General features: G+C 38.6%; 1 protein-coding gene and 1 long non-coding RNA gene across 4 annotated transcripts in view; one reads left to right on the top strand and one right to left on the bottom strand.

Annotated features, from left to right (window-relative positions):
- LOC114676402 (uncharacterized) overlaps positions 1-24,634 on the bottom strand; it is a 45,473-nt gene that overhangs the window by 7,022 nt on the left and 13,817 nt on the right. Inside the window, exon 2 of the long non-coding RNA XR_003727434.2 lies at positions 23,916-24,035. This is a non-coding gene — a long non-coding RNA (uncharacterized LOC114676402). The remainder of the gene's footprint in view (positions 1-23,915; positions 24,036-24,634) is intronic.
- KBTBD12 (kelch repeat and BTB domain containing 12) overlaps positions 1-24,634 on the top strand; it is a 78,093-nt gene that overhangs the window by 48,084 nt on the left and 5,375 nt on the right. The window contains exon 6 of one of the 3 annotated variants that reach the window (XM_077993688.1): positions 22,900-23,649. The exons of the other annotated variants lie outside the window; for them this stretch is intronic. The gene's annotated coding sequence lies outside the window, so the exon portion shown is untranslated. Of the gene's footprint in view, positions 1-22,899; positions 23,650-24,634 lie in introns of those variants that run through there. 3 annotated transcript variants of the gene reach the window in all.

Below are 24,634 nucleotides of genomic sequence, written 5' to 3'. Positions count from 1 at the left end.
GACATTCTGTTTTGTTTTGCTTCTTTATCTTTCTTTGTATAATATTGAATTAGAGAATTGATATCCTCCAGTTTTTCAAACATGTCAAAAAACTCATACTATGAGCTAACCTGTCTTCTTGGTACTATTAATTAATGGACTGGTAATGCTTTCAGTCAAAGGGACTTACTATATGAGCTCTCAGAGTCCATTTTAATTATTTGTTTCTAAGATGGTAGATTGTTTGGGATTCGCTGAATGAATCATCACTGGGATTTTATACAAAATAGAACAAGATTTTCAACATTTGGTGGGAAAGACAGATGGATAAACATGTAATAAACATAGTAATTTGTTTTTGGTTAAAAGGTAGGTTGAACACCTCTATTTTATCTTCAAGCCCCACTAAAATGACAGTAAGTGGAATAAACACAGACAAAGAGAAGAGAGAGGAAAATAGCAACAACAAATTGGAAGCTAAAAAGTAGATGTATGAGTAGTAACTAAGTAGACCTGAGAAATTGTAATCGTAACTGGCAACAGAAAAAAACAAAAAACAAACAAACCCCCTGATTTGTAACCTGGAACCCCAGATAATCTCAGAAGTTGGCAACAAAAGGTAAGTCTGGACATTGAAATGAAAATGGTACTGAAAACATGAATATTAGCTGAAAGGCAGGAAGACCCCTAATTTCCTGCCCTACTCTTGATAGTGAGACAAAGACCTTTCACCCTAACAAAGGCTAAGGTTGAGGACAGGAGTTAAGGTCAGGCATCCAGTAATTTAAAAAGAGATAGAGTGGAATGTTGTATATTGAATATTGAGGTCCTCAGCCTCCTTCCTTCTCTGGCTCCTATAATATGCACAGCCATACCCTCTTAGCAAGAGATTGGGAGGTTCTTCTTTGGGGGTCTGACCAGCCCCCAACTAAGGCAAAACCAAAATACCCTGTAGAGAATCTCACAGAAAAAGTCTTTTATGGCATTCCACTCTTAAAAGATGAACAAACAACTAAAGATCACCAAACATTTGAGGAAGTGCGTAGATGAAAGATAGACAGCAAACTGGAGGAAACAGAGGCTATGCCAGGAGAGCTGTCCTCAGAGAGATGAGAGAAAATATTGCATCAATAGAACAAGAAAAGGATATTTAAAACATTTCTTGGAGATTAGAAAATATAGCAGAAATTAAATCTACAATGGAAAATTTGGAAAGTGTAGTAGAGGAAACTTCTCACAAAGCAGAACAAAAAACAATTGTATGGAAAATTAAAGAAAGAGAAATTGAGGCCAAGAGGTCCGACAGGAGTTGGTTAATGGCTAAACAGAGAAAACAGAGGGAAATAAATTATCCATGAAGTACATTTAAAATTTTCCCCAAACTAAAGTCATCAGATTGAAAGGATATACAAATGCCAAGGACAAAGGATGAAAATGGACCCAAACTAAGGCACATCATTGTGACATTACAGAACACTGGGGAAAAAATAAAAGGTCGTAAAAGTTCCTAAAGAGAAAAAAACAATAGTTTTACACCAAGTGCCAAGAATCAGCCTTCTGAATGACAACATTGGGAGCTAGAATAAAACAAAGCAAATGCTGTCTAAATTTCTATGGAGAAAATTACTTTCCACCTACAATTCTATGCCTGCTGAACTATTAAGTGTGAGGGTACATTTTCAGACACCCAGTGCCTCCAAAATTTTTTCTCCTGTGTGCCCTTTTATCAGGACATGCTTCACCAAAAATGAACATGTAAACCAAGAAAGATAGACATGGAACCCAAAAACAGAATTAAACATAATAGACAGAAAAGGAAATCAGTGGAGGATATTGAGGGGAGATTCAAGAAGCTGCACAGCAGGCTGAAAGAGTGGCCGGAATGGAATGGAGCTGGTCAAAGGGCTCTGTGAGAGATGCCTTCAAGATTCCAACATTTGGAGAAGAGCAATGAAAACTAGCAAAACCAAAATGAGACAAAACAGTAAGTTGTGCAGAAAAGGAAAAGTATGCCACACAGTCCATTTGTGAATAGCATTTATAACAATATCGTAATAAAAATACTCGATACTGAGCTGACCAAAACTATGCCTTAACTGTACTGGAAAATGTGGAAACAGACCATAGGTAGATAGGGTAGGAATGTGAGAGGAAGCCAAGTCCACATTCTTCACAGTGGAAGTCAAGAGTTAATGCCTTCATCTGACAAAGCAAGAGGCGGAAGTAATATAAAAAGTGTTATTTATAGAGACCATGGTCAGTGTCAGCAGAATCAGCCGGAGTGGAAAGAGAAGCAGTGAATGGGGAGCAGGTCAGGGAACAACTGTTTTTAAGGAATAAGACTTGTAAAGCGGATCTTTAAATCATGCAAATGTGTAACTAATAAAACAAAACCTAAATTTAAAATATGTAAATATAGTGCATATAATAGAAGAATAACAAGAGTATTAAGAAAAATATGAACAAGTGAGTCTTTTGGGAGATAATTTTCCATGGGTCTCAAGTGTTTATGCATGTCTTATGAGCAGAGGTACTGACTGCTTTTGTTCTGGACTATTTCTTCAAGCATCTTTGATAGCATATAGCCTTAGAAGATATAGTATCTCCATAGCAAAGAGCAGGCATGCTCACTGGTCATTATGAAAAATTCAGGTTCCCTAAGCTCAGCATTTCTTTCCAGTAATGCAACCCATTGATTGTACAGGTGTCAGCTGGCACTCTGCATATTGTCCTGTGAGAATAGGTCAAAAAACTGACATAATAACTGGCATAAAAATGCTGATATACTAGTTGCCACTATTGCTGTAACACTGTCTTTCATCTCTGACCCAGAAATCTGATGTCTTCTATTAGCATCCATGAAACTGTAGCAAGCTTACCTATAAAATCTCTGACTCTTTGCAGTTCTTGACAGAGTCCTGGCACTCACCAGGAGGCTCTGTTCTCCACCTCCAACACAGAATGAGGGAGCCAATATTGTGTTTCAAAAAGGTCAGAACTCATAACACCAATCCTTCACAAACTCTTACAAAATATACAAGAGGAAACAATTCCAAACTCATTCTTTGAAACCAGTGGAATTCTGATACCAAAACTAGGCAGAGACTGCAAGAAAACTATAGGTTAGTAGCCTTTATGAATATAGATGCAAAAATCTACAACAGAATACTAGCAAACTGAATCCAGCAACATGCAAAAAGAGTTATACACCATGACCAAGAAGGATATATCCCAGAAATGAAAAGTTGGTTTACCATTTGAAAATGAATCAATGTGTGGGAGGAGGGAGAGCATCAGGAAGAACAGCTAATGGATGCTGGGCTTAATACCTTGGTGATGGGTTGATCTGTACAGCAAACCACCATGGCACACATTTACCTATGTAACAAACTTGCACATCCTGCACATATACCTCGGAACTTAAAATAAAAGTTGAAGGGAAAAAAAGAAAACGAATCAATGTAATATGCTATATTAGTAGAATAAAGGGAAAAAACAGGATTATTATCTCAATAGATTCAAAGAAAAAAAAATAGAGGTACCCTTTCATGATATAGATACTTAACAAACTAGAAATAGAAAGTAACGTCCTCAGCCTGATAAAGGGTATTTATGAAAAATCTACAGCTAACATCATACTTAATGGTAAAAGACTGAAAGGGTTGCCCCTAAAATCAGGAAGAAGACATGAATGCCTACTCTTGCCACTTCTCTTCAGCATTATACTGGAGGTTCTAATCAGTAAAATTAGGAAAGAAAAAGAAATATAAAGCATCCATATTGGAAAGTAATAACTAATTGCATAAGACATAATATTTTTTTAGAAAATCTTAAGGAATTATTTGAAAAAGCTACTAGAGCTAATAGACAGGTTCAACAAGAGTGCAGGACATAAGATCATATGCCGAAAAGTTGTGTTTCTATATACTTTTAATGAACAATTAAAAACTGAAATTAAGAAAACAATTCTATTTACAATATCATCAAAAAGAATAAAATAGGAGTAAATTTAACAAAAAAGTACAGGATTTGTACACTGAAAACTGCAAGACATCATTAAAAGGAATTAAAATTCTATGTAAATGGTAAGATATTACATACGAAAATTGATAGGATGATCCTAAAATCTATATGGAAATGTTAGAGACCCAGAAAAGCCAAAACGATCTTGTGAAAGAACAAAGATGAAAGACCCACACTTCCTAATTCTGAAGCTTACTTCAAAGCTATAGTAGTCAAGATGGTGTGGTACTGGCATAATGAGACAAAACATATTGATCAGTAGAATAGACTTGAGAGTTCAGAAATAATCCCTCCATTTTGGTCAACTGATTTTCAACAAGGCTGCCAAGACAAGTCAGTGAGGAAAGGATCCTTTTTTCAACAAATGGTGCAGGAATAATTGGATATCCACATGGAAAATAATGAAGTTGGAATCCTACCTCACACCATGTACAAAAAGGAACCCAAAGTAGATTAAAAACCTAAACATACAACCTAAAACTCTTAGAAGAAAATGTAGGCATAAATCTTGAAGTCTTGAATTAGGTGATGGTTTCTTAGAAATATCAAAAGCACACATACCAAAAAAAAAAGTAGATAAGTTGTACATCAAAAATTAAAATGTTTGTGCTTCAAAGAGCAACAACAAGAACATGAAAAGACAATCCACAGGATGAGAGAAAATAATTGCAAATCATATCTGGTAAGAGACTTGTATCTAAAATACATTAAGAAATCTTATAACTCAATAATAAAAAGATAACATTTTTAATGGAAAAAGGACCTAAATAGACATTTGTCCAGTGAATATAAACAGATGATCTAGTGCTCAACATCATTAGCCATGAAGAAATGCAAATCTAAACCATGATGAGATACACTTCATATCCTCAAGGGTGACTATGATGAAAAAAAGATAAATAATAACAAGTGTTGACAAGGTTTGGAGAAATCAAAACCACCATATGTTGCTGGTGATAATATAAAATGATGCAGCTGCTCTGGAAAAGTCTGGCAGTTCCTCAAGAGGTTACCACAGAGTTGCCATACGATGCAGCAATCCCACTCCTAGGTATACAGTCAAGAGAATTGAAAATGTATGCCCGCCCTTGTACATGAATGTTCACAGCAGCAGCATTTGTCTCAGCCAAAAAGTGGAAACAACCCAAGTGTCTGTCCACAGATGAATGGATAAGTAAAATACCGTCTGTTCTAACAGTGGAAGATCATTTGGCAATAAAAACGAATGAGATACTAATAGATGCTACAACATAGATGAACCTTGAAAGCATTATGCTAACTGAAAGGCAATCACAAAAGACCACATATCACATGATTCCATTTATATGAAATGTCCAGAAAAGGCAGATGGATAGAGACAGAAAGTAGATTTGTGATTGCCAGAAACTGGAGAAAGGGTGAATGGGTAGAGACTGCTAATGTGCAGAGGATTTATTTTGGGAGTGATGAAAATGGACTGAAATTAGATAGTGGTGATGGTTGCACAGCTCTGTGAATATACTAAAAACCATTTTATTATACATTTTCAAGGGGTGAATTTTATAATATATGAACTATACCTCAATAAACCTGTTGTTAAAGTGAGAAAGTCAGAACTCTTTCTCTTATTTCCCTCACAGTAATCAGCTTGGTGTTTGACACTAACGAGGAGAATTAAGCTGAACTGCCCATGGGGAGGGTGCTTGGAGGCAGGTTCCTTGAGTGAAAGAGGCAGAAATGGCCCATTCCGGAGACAGGCTTCCTGAGACAGAGAAGACAGTGGTGGCAGATGACACCTAGTGGCAGGAAACTATTCCCTGCTATAAGAACATCCAAGGGATAACAGCACTGTGGCCTTAGGTACCTGCAAAAGATTCCTGTGGTTGGCACACAGAAATCCTGCCTTTTAAGGGACCCCGTGGGCTTGGACAGAGGGCATCTTGGTGATAACCACAATGAACTGAATACTGAAGAGCCACTCTCATGTTTTCTAGCTCAAGTGTACCCTCAGGATTCTTGTATATCTCACAAAGAGGAGTTGCTCCCAGAGGGCTCAGCCTTGTCCCTGCTGACAAAGCCCCTACTTTGGCTCTTGTTCCAGCTGTTGGCCCTTTGAGACTCAACTGCATCTTCCTGCCAGGCTCTGGTTTCTGTCTGTTTCCCCGAACTCTGGTGCCGGGTCCCCGCATTCCCTGCTATGGCAGCCCATCGGCACACACACTTGTTTGCCACCTGCGGCTGTCTTCCCTTCCGCCAGGATGGCAGGGGAGCTCAGAGAGCAGGCTGAGGGAGCAGGGAGGTCTGTTTCTCCACTTCAACTCTGCACTGGCTGCCAGTGGGACCCGCTCTGGGCAGGGGGATTTCTTCCCAGAGTCCAGGCTAAGTCCCTTCTGCCTTCAACCCATCTGAGCCATTTTCATCATCTTGTTTGGCTAACTTCTAGGGGACCCAAGCAACGTTTTCACCTCGGTATCAGCCCCTCCAAGTCTTCCTTCCTTCACCCAGGACTGGAAAGGCTCTCTGCCTCCCCTATCTGTCCAGCAAGAACTTCCCTCAAATCACCCCTCTGCCTCCTCTAGTTTAGCATTGTGGCACAGTCTTAATGGTGAAAAGCCTCTCTAGGACAAATGTGAATTATCAGAAAGAGAAAATGCACATTGGGAAGTACTTCAAAAATGAATTCTTTTAGTAACCAATGCAGATTAAAATTGACAGCTGACAGTTACCTGGTTACCCTGTGCTAAGGAAAATTCTAAGCACTTTGCATGTGTTAATTTATTTGATTCTCTCAACAACCTGCAGCTATTATTTCCCTTATTTTAAAGGTGCAGAAACTGAAGCCGTATAAAGAAGTCAAACAGAGGGTAAATGTTGAATTTGGGATTCAAAGTTAGATAGTCTGGCCCCGAAGTCTGTATTTTTAGAAGTAGGCTAAACTGTCTCTCCATACCAGACAAATCAAATCAGAATATTTGGTTATGGAGGCTGGGCATCAATATTTTTTTTAAGTCTTCAGGTTATTCTAACATGCAGTCAGGTTAAGAGCCACTGCACTGGCTGATGTCTGTTGGGTTTTCATTCAACAAACTTTTATTGAATGCCTTTCTAGGTAGTAAGCCCATGCTAAACCCCAAAGATACACATACAAACATGTTTGCTTCCAGCCTTAACAGAGCTAAGTGAAGGCAAAGTAAGGAAGCTGCTGTATTGGTGGGATGATGGACTCAGCTAGCTGCTTAGAATGTAGTTGTGCTTCTTCAAGAAATAGCTGATTCTAGGTTTGGAGCACAGAAATTGCAAGGTAGGTTCGGATATCCTGTTATACCAGAAAGCAGGTACGTTGTCAAAGACTTAAGGGAGTCATGAAAAGACAGAGAAGCCAGCCTCAAAGGGCAGTCAGTGGCCAGATTTAAAATAATTCAAACATCGAAAATCATAATTGACTATAATTGACTGAAACATATTGAATCAAAAGCCAGGTAATAAATGTAGAAGTCATGACAGAAGGATAGCCAAGATCCTAATTTGTGTAATAGTTGGTTCAGTCAGAAATCAGCAGCGGATGCCAAAAGCATCGGTTGAAAGGTTATAAAGAACAGGATAGTCACATGGCACTGAAGATGTATTACCTGATAAATCACAGACTAATTACAACACGAAAAAATATGTACTTTTACAATGGAGAAACTGGATGGCCACCGCTGTAACCAAATAATCATCACTAATAATGATACAATTTTGTACTATTTGCTTCCTATGTCATTCAGTATAGAGTCTTCTCATGTCCCCACCACCACCAAAATACTTAACTTGTGTCTAATCAAACCTCTACATTTTACCTCCAGTTGATAGGAAATAGAGGGAGAACAAAGTAGACGACCCTATGAGGAGATAGGTGAATTCAGCACGTGGGACATTGTATGAGAAAACTGACCCTGACTCAAAAAAATTAATGTCACGGGGGGGAACCTCAAGATGGGGGCCTTCCTAAATGAAACGAGACCAGAGAGACATAATGACAAAATATAATGTGTGAAGGGTGGTTGGATGACGGTTTGAAAATAACAGCTATTTAGTTATTCTGGGGGCAACTGGGGAAATTAGAATATGAACAGGATTTTATTCAATTTTATAGAATTAATGTTATTTTTTTCTTAGGTATGATAATGGTTTGTGATTATATAAAAGAATTTCCTCATCCTTAGAAGAAGTATGCTGAGTATTTAGGAGTGTCTGTAATTGATTTTTCAAGGTTTCAGAAAAAAAAAAAAAAGACGTGTGTGTACGGGGTGGGGATGTACAGCTAATAAGGCAATATGCTAGCTATTATTGACTCTAGATGCAGAATACACCGGTATTCATTGTACTATTCTTTCACCTTTTCTGTGTGTTTGAAATTTCTCAAAATAAAAAACTGCTAAAGGAACAAAGCTTTGGTAGACACTAGCTATGGTGGCCACTATACTACAAGTCTGTTTTATCCTAGTACCAACGTCTACAGAGAAAAAGATGGTATGATGGAAGTACTTTGTTTTACCTTTGGCATCCCTGTGTCCCCCAGCCCCATCCTGGAGAAATTGTATTGAACTTACGATATCCTGGAGGAGAGTTACTATTTTCATTTTCAACTTCATATCCGTCCTACAATATATACCATATACCCATACATACATACACTGTCTATATCATATATATATATATATATATATATAAAACCCTCTATTTCCACAAGGAATGGAGACAATTTACAAAACAGGCATAGACAGAATAAAACTAAAAACATGCTTAGCAGTAAGTGCAGAGAGCAATTATATTAGCAAACCTAAGCTAAGAAACATTTCCAGAATTTGGCCCAGCTTCCTAGTCGCCAAAGCGAAGAAAGAAAAATGATGGGTTTTGAAGCTTTTGTGGGAGGCATCTGACTCTCTGCTTCTGCTGCTTTCCCTTCCTAAGTCTGCCTCATGCTTTCCTTTGTCTTCTGACTGTGTCCTTCCCAGGGGCTTCCATGATACGGAAAGAGGGCTCCACAGCCATCAGTTTCATCCTGCACTGTCCCTCCAGCCTGACAGCACTGCTCTCTTTGATGCCAGAGCAGCAGACTGTGGACAGATTTTTGTATGGGCCATCAGGAAGGGAATGTCCTTCAACTGACAGGAACCTCCTGTCCCTTAAGAGTGAGAAGCTAAGATCCTGTCCCCAAATCCTGGAGCCTCACCACATTCATTCACCACCTGACTGCTGAGGGCCAAGTTCCCTGTTCCATACATCTGACCTGTTCTTTCCCCTCCAGACCACTCAGCTTTATTTTCCAATTCAGTTTCCAAGTATAAAAATAATCGTCTGTCTTAATTAGTTTGAGTTCCCCCAAAGCCTACCTTGAAACGAGGCTCTGGGTGCAAACAGTTTTTTTGATGGGGAGGTGCTGCCAGGAGGCTACTAAGAGGGGAGAAGAGTAAGATGGGAAAGGAGGGGCACCAGGAGAGCAGAGTGACCTGACAGGTTACCACTGTGGGCCACTGGGGGTCAGTCCCACTGAGAAACTCTGGGGGGCAGTGTAGAACACACCTCGCAGCTGTCTCACCCAAAGTGTGAAGGATCTGGAGGTGTGCATCCTCAGACTAACTTCCTCTCTGACCCCCTGGAGCTAAGAGAAAATCCTCAGGCAAAGAGTAGCAGATGGATGTAGTCAGCCTGTTCTGGAACAGGGATCACAGAGGAGATATGGCTGACATCTGGTATGTCAGCTGATACTTCTGACAGTCTCTTCTATGGCATCCTAACCACCTGCCTTTAAACAAAGAAGGCTTTTTGCTTTTAACCAAGAAGATACCCATGACATCAGGAGCACTGTATGGGTCAGCAAAGACAACTTCAGCTTGCAGTGATAGCAGGCTGTCATTGTCTCACCTTGCACCAACTTCTTCTTACCACGTAGTCATCGGTTCTCCTTTTCCTAGAATGCATCCAAGAATAGGAACTCAGTCTGTGTGCTCTGTGCTAAGCTGACATGCAGATCTGTAGATCCCTAAAGTTTTCTATGTTTTATAAGTTTTTGCAAATTTGAAAAATTGACAGTGATTTGTTAGCGTGAGATAGAATTTTCTCTCTGAACTCTAGCAAGCTAGAAAAGGCTAAAGAGGTCTGCTCTTGGCTTTGGACTTTAGGCAGCATTGGACTTTAAGCCTGGCACTGGTTACTGCTGTTTGCAACATTGACATTACAGCGACCATGAGAGAATAGAATCTTGATGAACTCTTTTCTTGTTTAAACTTTTTATTTGAAATAATTTTAAACTTACAGAAAAGTTACAAAAAAGAAGATGGTATAATGAATACACAGATTCATCTATTGCTAAAGTTTTTCCTCATTTGCATTATTTAACATTTGCTCAATCATAAAATACCCATACATATAGACAGATACATAATTTTGTTCTGACCATATGCGAGTAAGTTGCATACATCAGGCAATTTACACCTAATTACCCAGTGTATAGAATCTGAATATTTTCTTACATAAACACAGATAGCTAACAATTTTAGGAATTTTAACATTGATTCCATATTTTTATTTATTCTACTCTTAGTCTTCTGATTTTTTTCAGTTGACCTAGTAATGTTCTTTTTATAGCACCTTTTCTCTCCATGCCAGTCTAAGTATTGTGCTTGTTGACGTGTCTTCTCAGTTTTCTTAAATCTGGAACATTTTAACACATCTTTTTTTTTTTTTTTTTTTTGCTTTTTACAACATTAACATGTTTAATTAGCACAATTTCCCCCTTTTAGAATAAAATCTGCCTCTCTTGAGATCTATCCGATGTTTCTGGTGATTAAATTCAGTTTATACATTCCTGGCTGGAATATTACTTAACTGATATATGTCCATCTCAGGACATCACATCTGGAGGCAGACTGTGTCTTTCTGCTCCTTGCTGGCAAAGTTCATTTTAATTACCTAGTCAAGATATGATCTAATTTCATCATTGTATAGTTACTGTTTTTCCTTTGCAAATAGTAGAAAATGTGGAAGAGATCCCGTAAAACTATGCAGTTTACTTTTTGCACTTAAGTTGTCTCCCAGAAATCTTTTCCATGTTAAGTAGTAGAGGCTGTCCTTATTCATTTTTATGGGTGGATGCTGTTCCATTGTGTGTATGTACCACAGGACCTCTGTTCTTTTTGTGTGTGTTAGTTCGTTACACTTTTAATTAATTTATTTTTTTAACTTTTAGTTTCAGGAGTACATGTGCAGGTTCGTTATCTAGGTAAATTGTGTGTCACAGGAGTTTGGTGTACAGATTATTTCATCATCCAGTTTCTTGATCCTCATCCTCCTCACCCTCCTCCCACACTCCACCCTTAAGTAGACCCCAGTGTCTGTTGTTCCCTTCTTTGTGTCCATGTGTACTCAGTATTTAGCTCCCACTTATAAGTGAGAATATGCAGTATTTGGTTTTCTGTTCCTGTGTTAGTTCACTTAGGATAATGACCTCCAGCTCCAACCATGTTGCTGCAAATGACATGATGTTGTTCCTTTTTATGACAGCATAGTATTCCATGGTGTCTACCACAGTTTCTTTATCTGGTCTACCATTGATAGCATTTAGGTTGATTCCAGGTCTTTGCTGCTGTGAATAATAGTGAGAATATACGTGCATGTGTCTTTATGGTAGAACGATTTATGTTCCTTTGGGTATATCCCCAATAATGGGATTGCTGGGTCGAATGATAGTTCTGTTTTAAGTTCTTTGAGAAAGTGCCAAACTGCTTTCCACAATGGCTGAACTAGTTTATATTCCCACCGGCAGTGTATAAGCATTCCTTTTTCTCTGCAAATTTGCCAGCATCTGTTATTTTTCACTTTTTAATAATAGCCATTATGACTGGTGTGAGATGGTAGATGGTATCTCATTGTGGTTTTAACTTGTCTTTCTCTAATGATTAGTGATATTAAGCATTTTTAACATGCTTGTTGGCTGTGCGTATGTCTTCTTTTGAAAAGTGTCTGTTTGTGTCCTTTGCCTACTTTTCAATGGGGTTGTTTTGGTTTTTGCTTGTTAATTTGCTTAAGTTCCTTATAGATTCTGGATATTAGACCTTTGCCAATGCCTACTTTGCAAATATTTTCTCCCATTCTGTAGGTCGTTTGTTAACTCTGTTGATAGTTTCTTTTGCTGTGCAGAAGCTCTTTAGTTTAATTATGTCCCATTTGTCAATTTTTATTTTAGTTGCAATTGCTTTTGGCATCTTTGTCATGAAATTTTTGCTGGAGTCTATGTTCAGAATGGTACTTCCTAGGTTATCATCCAGAGTTTTTATAGTTTTAGGCTATACATTTAAGTCTTTAATCCATCTTGAGTTGATTTTTGTATACGCTGTAAGGAAGAGGTCCAGTTTCAATATTCTGCATATGGCTAGCCAGCTATCCCAGCACAATTTATTGAATAGAGAGTCCTTTCCCCATTGCTTCTTTTTGTCAACCTTGTTGAAGATCAGATGGTTGTAGGTGTGCAGCATTATTTCTGAGTTCTCTATTCTGTTCCATTACAACTTCTGTTCTTTACCTTTTGCTGAGACAACATCCCAACATCTCTTTGGGTCAAAAACTAAGGCCATTCCCTGATTGTAACAACAGACTGGAATACTGGGTTCTAGTCAGCACACTCCACCCTGTCTGTCCCATTAAAGGCAACTAAACCTCCTGGCCAGATGCATCGAGCAGCAATCTGAGAACTCTGAAAAGTAAATGTTAGTGGGCAGATTGGGGAAGGAAGTCAGAACTTAAAATACCACCAAATCAACAATCATTGTCTCATTTTTTTCCTTGATATCTCCTGGCCTGAACTCAAAGACAGCCTGAAGCCTGGAACTTCAGACCAAGTATGGACAGAAACTCTAAGAAAACCCCTCCTTTTCTGTTCCAAGGAGGAAGAAAGAGGGCTCCCATGGGTCAGACAGAGTGAGGGAGGTTTTTTTCCTTTTTTCTTTTTTGCATTCTTTACCCCACCCCCTTCCCAAGCCCTCAGGCATTCCCAGGTGGTAGCAGCAACAGGGGCTGGGCTGGCCCCCTTTTCCCTGACCAGGGAAACTTTGATCCCAAGAGTCTGAGTAGAGTCCCCATTGCTTTTCCATCTTGGACCACTGGCCACGTCACCTTGGAGGCATGCATATTCATGGAAAGTGTGCAGCAGAAGAAAGAATCCAAAGCTCCAGCTCTTTAGCTCGAAGGCCAGGAAGGGGCATAAGGATGTTCCTGGAATCAGGAAAATGTGAGGAAGATTGCAGACAGGAGGGAGCTCAAGAAAGTGATCTCATAAAGTTGGATGTGAGCTCCTGGGCCACACACACATGATTTAGCCCTAAACTGTCTACCAAAGCCTTTGAAAACTGAGCTGACATGGGAAACACAGCACACAGAAGGTAGCCAGGAACTTGTGGCCTACCCAACGGGGTCAGTTTTTGATTTTTTGCTAATACAAATAAACAAAAAAATCAACATTTTCCGTAGGATTTAAACAAGACCTAGAATCGTATAATATTTAAAATGCCTAGCATATAATCCAAAATTACTTGACTTACCAGGAACCAAAAAAAATCAGATCATACAAGAGAGAAGACAATCAACAGATACCAACTCCAAGATGGCACAGATTTTGAAATAACTAGGCAGAGACTTTAAAGAAATCTCTAAGACTTAGTGCTCCAGGGATTAAGAGTGACCACTTTTGAAAGGGATATAGGCCAGGCGCGGTGGCTTATGCCTTTAATCCCAGCACTTTGGGAGGCCAAGATGGGCAGATCACCTGAGGTCAGGAGTTCGAGACTACCCTGGGCCAACATGGTGAAACCCCATCTCTACTAAAAACAAAAATTAGCCAGGCATGGTGGTGCACACCTATAGTCCCAGCTACTCAGGAGACTGAGGCAGGATAATCACTTGAACCCGGGAGGTGGAGATTGCAGTGAGCCGAGCCGAGATCACGCCATTGCACTCCAGCTTGGGCGACAGAGCAAGACTCCATCTCAAAAAAAAAAAAAAAAAAAAAAAAAGGTATATAAAGTCTCAGTTTCAACAGAAAAATCAGTCTCAGCAGGAAATAGAAGTTATGTTTTTAAAAAAGAAAAAACCAAATGGAAATTTTAGAACTGAAAAAGAAAATAACTGAGATTTTTAAATGGCTGAATGGACTCAAAATAGCACAATGGAGATGGCAGGGAAGAGCAAGCGCATTTGAAGACAGACAAATGAAAATTACCCAATCTAAATAACAAAGAGAAAAAAATTTAAAAAGTGAACATACCTCAGCGACAATACCAAAAAGTCTAATATTAATGTCATCATATCCCAGAAGGAGAGGAGAAAAGGTGTGGGTGCATAAAAATATTTGAAGAAATAACGGCTGAAACTTGCCAAATTTGACGAAAGACATACATTTATAGATTTTAAAAGCCCACAAAACTAAAAACAGAATAAACTTGGAAAACCCCACATACAAATACATTATAATCAACCAAAGATAAAGAAAACAATTTTTGAAAGAAGCCAGAGAAAAACAAAAGATAACAATGAGGGAACAATTATTAGAATGACTGAATTTCTCAAACCATGCAGGCCCGAAGGCTGTGGAACAGAATTTTTAAAGCATTAATTAAAAGAACTGTCTAGATTCTATATCCAGCAAAAATATCCTTCAGAATGAGGGCAAAATTAAGATAAGATATTCCTAGGTGAAGAAAAACTAAGATAATTTATTCTCAGCAGAACTACTCATAAAGAGAAAGCTAAAGAAATTCTTCAGATGGAAGGCAAATGATACCATAGAGAAACCTGGAACCTCAGGAGTCAAGGGAAAGAAACAGAAAAGACAAATACCTGGGTAAATATAAGGGACTGTTTTTCTTGTCTTCAGTTCTCTAGAATACGTGTAACTGTTGATAGCAAAAATGTTCACATTTTCTAGTGATATTTTCAATGCATGTTTATGTTACATAGCAAGGGTCATTTCCTTGGACCATGTTTGTGACAACAATTACAACGTAGAGGGGGAGGGTAAGGGACTTACGTGGTGGAAAGAGTCACACGTTCCACTTGAAGTGATAAAACGTTATACCAAAGTAGTCTGTTAAAAGTTAAGTATGTATATTATGCTTTGAACAACTACTATACAAGGAAGTATAGTCAAAAACTCAAATTAAAATGGAATATTTAAAATACTCAAGTAATCCAAAAAGAAGGCAGGAAAGAGAAAACAAAGGGAAAAAAAATTTTTTTTTTTTTTGAGACGGAGTCTTGCTGTGTCACCCAGGCTGGAGTGCAATGGCCAGATCTCGGCTCACTGCAAGCTCCGCCTCCCGGGTTCACGCCATTCTCCTGCCTCAGCCTCCCGAGTAGCTGGGACTACAGGCACCCGCCACCTCGCCCGGCTAGTTTTTTTTTGTATTTTTTATTAGAGACGGGGTTTCACCGTGTTAGCCAGGATGGTCTCGATCTCCTGACCTCGTGATCCGCCCGTCTCGGCCTCCCAAAGTGCTGGGATCACAGGCTTGAGCCACCGCGCCCAGCCAAAATTTTTTTTTTTTTAAATGGAGTCTTGCTCTTTGTCCAAGCTGGAGTGCAGTGGTGCAATCTCAGCTCACTGCAACCTCTGCCTCCAGGTTCAAGCAATTCTCCTGTCTCAACTTCCCAAGTAGCTGGGATTACTGTGCCACCACCCCCGGTTAATTTTTGTATTTTTAGTAGAGACAGGGTTTCACCATGTTGGCCAGTCTGGTCTTGAACTTCTGACCTCGTGATCCACCCACCTTGGCCTCCCAAAGTGCAGGGATTACAGGCATGAACTACCGTGTCCAGCTGGGAAAAATTTTTTGAATAATAAAATAGTAGACCTAAGTCCAAATTTATTAATATTTATTAAATATAATGGTCTAATCCAAGGATTGGCAAATAATAGCTCACAGGTGAATTTTTATAAATAAAATATTATATATAAAATATATAATATATTATATAATATATAAATATATAACATATAAATACATAATATATATAAAATATGTAAATAAAATAAAATATTATTAAAAATAAATATTTTTATAAATAAAATTTTATTGGAAAACACCTACACCCATTCACTTGCATCTGGAGTCTAAACAAATTAATTAAAAGACAAAGATTGTTACAATGGATAAAGAAACCAGACCCAACTATATACTGTCTACAAGAAATCAAATTTAAATAGAATGCCATAAGTAAGGTAAAAGTAGAAGTAGGGGAAAAGACATACCATGCATAAACTAATCAAAAGAACAATGGAGTGGCTGTATTAATATCAGGCAAAGTAAGTTACCAGGGGTAAGAAGGAACATTCCATGGTGATAAAATGATTAATTTGCTTAGAAGATATAGCCATGCTAAATGTATCTGCACCTAACCAAAAGCCTCAATATACATGAAACTAAAACTGATAGAATGGAAAGGAGAAGAAATGAACAAACTCATATATATAGTTGGAGACTTCAATGTTCTTCTTTCATTAAACAATAGAATAAGTAGCCAGAAAACCAACAAGGACATAGAAGAATTGAACACCACCACCAACCAACTGGATCTTATTGACATTCATAGAACACTTCATCCAACAACAGCAGAATACATATTCTTTTCAACGGCACACAGAATAGTCATCAAGATAGACCATATCTTAGTTATAAACCAAATCTTAAATTATTAAAAGAATTAAAACCACACACAAAAAAAATGCCCCCTGACCATAATGGCATTGAACTTGAAATCAAATACAGAATGATAACAGGAAGATACTCAGAAATTAAACAACACATTTCCAATAATGTATGTGCCAAAGAGGAAGCTTCAAGGGAAATTAGAAAATATTTTGAACTAAGCAAAAACAAAAATAGAATAAAGGTCTCAGGTCAACAATCTGAGCTTCTACCATAAAAAACTCGATAAAAAAGAGAAACAAAGATCCAAAGCAAGTGAAGAAAGGATATAATAAAGATAACAGCAGAAATTAAAAACAAAGGAACAATTGAGAACATGAATGAGCCAGAAACTGTTTTTTCTAAAAAAAATAAAATAAAATAAATAAACCTCTAGCCAAACTGAAAATGACAAAAGTAGAAAAGACACAAATTGCCAATAATCAGGAATGAAAGAAATAATATTATTACAGACCTCACAGACATCAGCAGGCTAATAAGGGGAATCCTACAAACAACTCTATAGATAAATTTCACAGCTAAGATAAAATGGACAAATTCCTCAAAGCCATGAAGTACCAAAACTCACCTATGAAGAACAAATGATGTTGAAACATTTGGACCTCCATATGCAAAAAAAGAACCATAGCCCATACCTCACAAAAACTAACTCGTAATGGATCTAAATATAACATAAATCTTTAAAAGTTCTAGAAGATAACACAGAAGAAATCTTCATGACCTTAGATTAGGCAAATTGTTCTAACATGTGACACTGAAAGCATGATCCATAAAGGAAAATGGATAGATTGAACTTCATCAAAATGAAAAGTTTTTGCTGTGCAAAAGACAGATGAGAATGAAAAGAATAACTGCAGACTCTGAAAAACTATTTGCAAACCACACGTCCAACAAACTTCTATCCAGAACATAGAAAGAATTCTCAAAACTCAGCAGTAAGGAAACAAACACGGGAATGAATAAATGGGCAAAAGATCTGAGCAGACGGTTCACTAAAGAAGATATATAGATGTGAAATAAGATGTTCAACAACATTAGTCATTAGAGAAATGCAAATTAAAATCCAATGACATATTACTACACAACTATTCAAATGGCTGTTTTTAATACAACATGAAGAGCTGATGAGCGTGTGGAGCAACAAAAACTCTCAGTTATTACCAGTGGGAATGCAAAATGGTACAGCCACCCTGAAAAAGTTTCCAATTTCTTATGAAGTTAAAATATATTTACCACATGACCCAGCACATGGTATTAGTATTTACCCAAGAAAAAAAACTTGTATTAACATGAAAACTGATACATTAATATTTACAATAGCTCTATTTATAATTGCCAATATTGAAAACAATCCAAATGTCCTTAAGCAGATAAATGGATAAACAAACTGTGGTACAACCATACAATGGAATACTACTCAGCAGTAAAAAGGGACAGACTAATAAAACATCCACCATGTGGATGAATATCAGAGACACTGCTGAGTCGAAGAAGCCAGGCTCAAAAGTTTACATACGGTATTCTGTTTATGTGGCTTTCTAGAAAAGGCAAAACTACAGGGACAGAGAATAGAGTTTCTTGGAGGAATGAAACTGATTGTGATAGTGGCTACAGAAATCTACACATGTGTTAAACTCTGGCAACTCTAGACTCCCCAAAAAGTTAGTTTTACTGTATGTGAATTTTTAAAATAATAAAAAGCTGAGTGGACGTACCCTCCTAGGTACTTAGAATGGCAGTTCCGGAATTTGTGTCTACATACATATGTGTAGGCTGAGCTTTTGAACCACACTGGTAGACTACCACACTCTTCCAAACTTGCTGATCAAGGGCCTAACCCTTTGTCAGATAATTTCATCGCATAGGCCTTCCACTTGTGGTTAAAGAAAGCTTAATGCATTTTCTGAAAATGTCTAAGAACCATTACCTGTTTTAACTCTTACATGTGACTTGATGCATAAAACACTCTATATGTCTTATAAATAAACCCAGAATAGTTAGAGTTCATTTATAATCTATTACATGGAATATCAATTATCCCTTAATAAAAAGTGACTTTACATATCCATTTTTTTAATTTGATAGAAATATAAAATCTGTGATTAATTAAATTCATACACAGAGAATGTTGCTATGCAGCCTTTTATAATTATGCTTGTATACGCTAGAGAACAATAAAGAACTCTGCTCCTCTGTTCCACTTCTTTTGCAGGTAAGCAACTACATACATACAGACATTCATTTGTTTCTTTTTTTGCCCACTTGGCGGATGATCAGCCTCCTCCACTGGCCAGGGCCGTCTGCTGGTCATGCCCATTTGTGACAGTCATGATGCTCCCTTTTTTGTTTGAGTCAGGGGCTGTTAAATTGCCTCTTTCACTGACAGGTAGCTCCTTCACCACTAGAGAGGGTAGGTACCACCCCTTACTCAAAGACAAGCCAACCAGCTGGGCTAGCTAAGTTAGCCTGGGGTCAGTTACTCACTGTATGGTTTATTATTTATTCATACACCCACTCATGCAAGACAGAATGAGATTCAAGATGGCTTATCATAGGCCATCAAATCATCAACACAATAAGATCAAATACAACACACATAGCATCAAACACAGCCAGATAGAAATGATGAAGGGAAAATAAAGACAGAAAAAAAAGTTAAGCAAGACAGAGGTAAAGTTGGTATGCAAGTATGCCCTAAAGCTCTTATGCACTGGCAATATACAGACCACCAGTTTATCTCTGATCTCACGAGAGCCCAGAGCAAAAAGGAAAAGAATGTTCTGTTACAGATTTGCAGTATCCTCCAGGGAAGAACAAATCCCTTGTTAGAGGACACACATCTTTTAAACATGAGAGAAACTTCTCCCCATAGCCTCACATAGGGTAGTGGGAAATGTCCTCAATAATATTCCTAAAATAAATAAAATAGCAAGTTAGTATTTCACCAAAGAGCAAGACAGAGGAAATCTACATGGGATGAAAAAGCACCCGATGGCTTCAGTTTTCTGATAGACTAGTCTGAGTTCAAGGATGAAATTTAAACTAAAGCGTTGTTTCTCAAACTTCCCCACTGAAGTACCTCCAGCAACAGAGAGCACCCCCTAAAAAGCATGAGGTGCGGCCCACGGCAGCCTACCATACACAGGGAATTTCTATGACGCCTTATTATTTACCTTAAGAAAACATGTCAATTTCTTATTTATTCCATAATGTATCTGTGCCTGTTTTCCTGTAAAACAGTGTTTTAAGTTGCTTACTATTGGGGTGGCAAGGTGCAGGAGAGTTTCCTGACTGCCTTAATGAGTGCTTTAAGTGTGCCTGTTTCTGGAAAGTTAACTGAATTGAGTGGCGCTAACACGGGTTCATCCTCCTGTTTCTTCTTCCTTGTTAGTGGATGATACCTCAAGAACCCAAACCCACATAAATAGGTGGCTACAAATACCAATCGCTTTCTCCTAAAGTGATTTATTCTTATACCCACTCATGCAAGACAGAATGAGATTCAAGATGGCTTATCATGGGCCATCACATCATCAACACAATAAGGTCAAATACAACACACATAGCATCAAACACAGCCAGATAGAAATGAAAGTCAATCAGGAAACAAGATGAAGGGAAAATAAACACAGAAAAATAAGTTAAGCAAGACAGGGATAAAGTTGGTATGCTCTCCTAAAGTTGGCCTCCTCTCCTAAAGCAGAGCTTTAGGAACTCTGCTAGAGTGAAAACTTAGGAGAGCACCAAGAATGACCCCAAGAAGATGCACAAAGTCTTCAGGGTGAAATGTTGACATGTGTGTTCTTCCTGAGAGTTCATCTCTGGGGCCATAGGAGAGATCTGCCAACTAGCACAATCTCATTCACAGTTCAGAAAACTCACTGATGAGCTTCTTTACTTTGCATTAATGTGATGATTTTCATCCCTGTAAATAAGAGATTTCTAAGAAAGATGTGATATGTATACATGGTTTAAAAAAAAAAGCCTCCCTAATAAACACTGAAACAAACAAATTAATGCAGAAAATCCATCTATTCTGAAATTTTAAAAGGTCCAGCCTGCGTTAATTTGAATAAGGACACTGAAAGCCTTCATCCAACTAAAACAAAACAAAGCAAAACCCAGCCATGGCAATGGTAAAAGATGCACTCCAAGACATGTGCAGTGAATGAGATGGGAAAGGCTACTTCACCTGGGTGGGAAGATAATTGAGAAGATGTCACAATTGTACCAGACACCTGTCATTGTTTGGGCCATCCATTGTCCAAGCCCTCTCCCTTCACAGTGGATGCAGTGCCCTGCTCCCACTGGAAGGCCAGGAGCGGGGCCTTCCTCAGCTACCCTCTGACAGACAGTACCAGTGTTGTGCCAAGCAGCTTCTCACTCCAGGAGCCAGAGGGGTCAGCAGTGTGTCCCGCAGTTGTGCCCACCAGCTGCAGCAGGCAGTGTGAAGGAACAGTGGTGGCTCTCTGGCCAGATTGGGCCTCTAGCTCTCCTCAGTCTGGAGAACTGCATTCTTTCCAACAAATCCCCATTTTGCTAAAGCCGGCCAACATTGGTTTCTGTTGTTGCTACCAAGAACTCTGAAATAACAGGCATGACCCCTTGTGCATTTAACACACAACTTTAAAACATATAAAGCAGAAACTATTGGAAACAGTCACGTAAATGGATAAATCCACAAAATTTGCATGGACTTTTTCAGAAATCCATGGATCTAATTGATTTTTTAAAGCTAAAGCAAAAAGAGATCCAGAACTGAGCTGCCCAACACAGCACAATGGTCAGCAGCCACTTACATCTATCTGAATTTCAACTTAAGCTAATTCAAATTAAATAAAATGGAAAAATCCCTTCCTCAGTCTCATTAGCCACATTTCAAATTACTCCACACCACATATGGCCAGTGGTTACTCTATTGGACAGCACAGATTACAGAACATTTCCCTCATCACAGTGAGTTCTCTTGGACAGCACTGTTATCAAGGATTTAAATAGCATAATTAGCAACTTAAATGTCATAGAAATATAGAACCTTATGCCAGGCAAACAAAACCTATACCTTCCTTTTAAACACTTATAGAACACATACATTGACTAACCATAAATTACAGCAAAGAGGCCAGGCATGGGGGCTCATGCCTGTAATCCCAGCACTTTGGGTGACTGAGGCGGGTGAATTGCCTGAGGTCAGGAGTTCGAGACCAGCCTGACCAACATGGAGAAACCCCGTCTCTACTAAAAATACAAAATTAGCTGGGTATGGTGGCACATGCCTGTAATCCCAACTACTAGGGAGGCTGAGGCAGGAGAATTGCTTGAACCTGGGAGGCGGAGGTTGCAGTGAGCCGAGATCGAACCATTGTACTCCAGCCTGGGCAACAAGAGCGAAACTCCGTCTCGAAAAACAACAACAAAAAATTAGGACAAAGGAAAATCTCAATATATTTCCCAAAATAGAAATTATAGAAGCAATATGTGCTGTCCATAATGCAGTTAAATTAGAAGCATTCAGTGAAAGGGTAGTCAAGTGCACATGCGTGTACTAACACATACACTCAGCTGGAGAGGTTAAAACATTTTCCTAAGTAAGTCTTGGGTTAAAGCAGAACTTAGGCCTGAGATTGCAAACTGTGGAGAAATGTGAACTGCACCAGAAATCTAAAAAGAGGTACTCGGAAGAAATTTATAGCCTTAAGTGCACATGTTAGAAGACATTGAAATATGAAAAAAAAGGAACTAAGCATCCATTTCAAGAAGATAGAACAAGAGAAGATAAAACAAGCTTGGTTCAAATTAATCTGTCTCTAGCACATTTCAAAGTTTTTGGTTTGAAGTAAGAGGTCTAACAGAATTCCCTAGTTTTGGCACTGCTAGTGTAATCATTGGGTTACTTTATTTTATTTATTTATTTTTTTTTTGAGATGGAGTCTCGCTCTGTCGAACAGGCTGAAATGCAGTGGTGCAATCTCAGCTCATTGCAACCTCTACTTCCTGGGTTCAAGTAATTCTCCTGCCTCAGCCTCCCAAGTAGCTGGGACTATAGTTTGGCGCCCCCACGCCCAGCTAATTTTTGTATTTTTAGTAGCACCGGGTTTCACCATGTTGGCCAGGCTGTTCTCGAACTCCTGACCTCAAGTGATCCACCCACCCTGACCTCCCAAAGTGCTGGGATTAGAGGCGTGAGCCACCATGCCCGGCCAAGTGTAGTTGTCTTTGATTGGATTATAATTCCATCCATAAACCACCCTTCTGTGGCCAGGAAGAATGCAGTACTCTGAGTCAGCCAATGGGTTATTTTAAATAAATTACACTGAAAGACATAAAACATTTCTCCGACTCCCAAAATTGAGAAATATATCATGCTGCATGATTAGAAAACTGTTAAGATGTTACCTTTCCCAATCTGATTTATAAATTTAATAAAAATCCAATCAAAATCATACAAATTCTGTTTTAGATTTTTGGTTGGTTTTCACTTTTAGAAATTTCACATTATATACCAAATTAAAATAATACAATTAAGCCAATCTGACCACACCAATTTCAACAATTTTGCTGTTCTTATTTCCAAACGTACTTTTTTTTTTCTTCTTTTTACTTTTCTTTACTGGAGTACTTTAAAACAAATCTAATAATCAGGTCATTTTATCAAAAAATACATTAATATCCGTCTCTAACTGGATGGATATTTTAATATACGTACTGTGCGAAATTCACACCTATGCACATAATCCCTTACTATTGTCTGATATACATCCCAGATTCTAGACTTTCTAAGACAGCTTGTTCCATGTGCTTCTTCAGAGCCTGCTTCTGCCATGTATCAGTTGTCAATCCTGAGGCAAGTTAACTGGCTTTTCTGGACCTGTTACCTTTTCTACAAAATGGAGAAAATAATAAATCCTTTGCAGATGATTATTCAAAAGACTAAATGAGATCATACATTTAAAGCACCTAATACTATCCAATAGTCATTATTTTTAACATAACAGATTCTGATATAAATAGAATTACTTCTAAAAAGTTTATCCCACTTTTGATGTTGCTGAGATTGGTTAGTGGGTTCAAGTATATTTGGGGATGGGGGATTTATTTCATTAGGTTTTGGAGGAAACAAATTCTGTAATCCAGTGTCCTGCCAGTTTTCCTCAAAAGTTCCCACTTTTTCTCCAGCATGTTTGTGATACATACCCAGATGTGAGAAAGATTGTCTTTTTGGCCAGGCACGGTGGCTCACACTTGTAATCCCAGCACTTTGGGAGGCTGAGGCAGGCGGTTGAGACCCTCCTGGCCAACATGGTGAAACCCCATCTGTAATAAAAATACAAAAATGAGCGGGGAGTGGTGGCAGGTGCCTGCAAATATGTGGAAGGGTTGAATAACAAGGCCTAATGAACACGTGGAACACCACAGCCAACAGCTACAGGATATGCATCCTTTATGAGCACACGTGGACCATTTTCAAAAATTGACTTCCACATGCTGAAACCAGGCTGGGCACTTTACACACATTATGTTCTTTAGTTATCATAAAATTGTTAAATAGGCATCCAAGCTGGAAATCTTCCGTTTGTCCCTCCACACTCACCCGCTACCCTTCCCCACCTCTCGCTGTGTCCTTCCAGGATGGCCTCTACAGACAGCATTAATGGTTTCTTTCCTCTCTGGCTTCCGGTTGGTTCAGTTAGCAGGAGGAAAGAGCAGGAAATTATCAGGTGAAAAGAAAGGAGAGTCAGGGTATATTGTAAACATTTAAAATTTTATGTAGATTGTGATGCTTTGACATCTTAAGAGACCTTTCTGGTTGGGGAATGATTGCCCTCCCCAGGCTGGACAGTCCTTAAGGACAAGAAAGGGCTCTGCCTAGAGCACATCTTTGCTGTGCACACGAGCCAGCCCAGAGCCACACC

Source organism: Macaca mulatta, chromosome 2, assembly GCF_049350105.2.
Source record: "Macaca mulatta isolate MMU2019108-1 chromosome 2, T2T-MMU8v2.0, whole genome shotgun sequence".
Classification (NCBI taxonomy): Eukaryota; Metazoa; Chordata; class Mammalia; order Primates; family Cercopithecidae; genus Macaca; species Macaca mulatta.
This window is presented reverse-complemented; position numbering and strand designations above follow the sequence as displayed.